We start from the raw sequence: 1,785 nt of genomic DNA on the forward strand, positions 1-1,785 counted from the left end.
AGCTTTCCATATGATTGAATAGAAAGTCTTGAAGTAAGTTCGGGTTACTTCAATGAATCATATTTACTCATTAGGCATTGAGTATCCGTTTCCTCTTCATCATCCCACGAATAGGAGAAGGGAAATCCCGTATTTCATTTATCTCACCAAGAATGTCCGTGGGTTTATTGATCCAATTACCAAATGTTCACAAAACCTCCACTGAATCTCCATAATCGTAGTCCGAACTCGTTCTGAGAGAGAGAAGACATTCGAAGATTTTCCAAATAAATGGGAGTCCGGGTAAGACTCAACTTACTGGAATGCAATACCCTGGACACCGAGTTGTTTCACACGAATAAGATAATAATCAATCTCCGTAATAGCAGGCTTCGGTCCCCTGGCAACATTCCCACTATCGGGTCGGCTATGCATTTGACATATCAGAACAACCGATACGGAATCATTGCGATGATACAAGTTACGACAATGTTCTGCAACGCACTGGAACGCCCCTTCTTACGATCCTTTACTCCTACAGCATCTAAAGTTCCTCTAACGATATGATATCTTACACCAGGTAGGTCCTTCACCCTCCCGCCTCTCACAAGGACCACGGAATGTTCTTGCAAATTATGGCCAATACCTGGTATGTAAGCCGTTATCTCGAACTTGGAGGTTAATCGAACTCTGGCGACTTTCCGTAGGGCAGAGTTAGGTTTTTTTGGTGTAGTTGTGGAATAGTTGACAGATGAGTCAGTTTCAGTGTCACTCTACAGAACCGTACGTGAGATTCTCACCTCATACGGCTCCTCGTCATTCAATTAATACTAAGAATAGAAGTACGAAATACCTTTCGGTTGTTACCCGATACAAGAGGATTCACAAAATAATTTTGATATTCCATTCTTTCATTTTCAACTCCCTCCTGTGTGTTTGCCTCTACCTCCTCCCTATCCCCCAAATCGATTCGCTAGTCTACTTACTTCAGTGTCATTAATATTCTTAAGAAGTAGTAAGGAGAAGGAGATTCTGTTCCTACTTCAACTTCCCCAGAAGTAAATAGGTATTCACCGTAGTATCTATTTCCTGCTTCGATACTACCGATATAGACTTGGGAGAATTATTCTCTGATGTGGAAGAAATAGAATCTACAAGTGATCTGTGAAAAATCCTTCTACTCTCTAGAACCACCCGAATTGCTAGTGCTAATGATATTCGTTCCAATATGATAGAGTGAATTAATAGATAAAGGTGGAAGAGGGAGATATGGAATGGAAAGATGGAGAATATATTGATTTGATGGGTAGATTCGCTAATGAGTCTCATGTCTGTTTCCATTTCAGTAATATTAAACAGATCGAATATACGGGGGATTGACGGGTTGATGTAAGCTTATCCATGTTATTAATCACTATTCAAGAAGGAATCCATTCTGAAATGGAAAAAAGCTTTGATATGATTTGGCTTTCGTTCTTTCGTCTGCTGTAACGAGGCTGTCTGAGGAGGATTCAGTAACCCATAGGGATATCTACCTCTACCATATAGGATCCAATGACTGCTTGAGGCCCGCCAATGGCGGTGTGGATGAAACAGCAGTGGTAGAAAAAACCGGGGATATAGACGGAAGAGGAAGAATTTTATTATCTCGGTTATCCTATTCCGTAACGAGCCATTGACGTAAGTCCTACATCTTCTTTCCTCCCTCTCCCGTGGACCAGATCAGAGGTTCGGGTTCCGTGGGAAGAAGATTGTACCACGAGAGCTCAAGGGGGTCAAGTTGTTGTTACTATCAATGCATGATAC

Source organism: Dipteris shenzhenensis, unplaced genomic scaffold (assembly GCF_047967505.1).
Source record: "Dipteris shenzhenensis isolate YYH24624 ecotype China unplaced genomic scaffold, Dip_SZ_1.0 scaf0406, whole genome shotgun sequence".
Lineage (NCBI taxonomy): Eukaryota > Viridiplantae > Streptophyta > Polypodiopsida > Gleicheniales > Dipteridaceae > Dipteris > Dipteris shenzhenensis.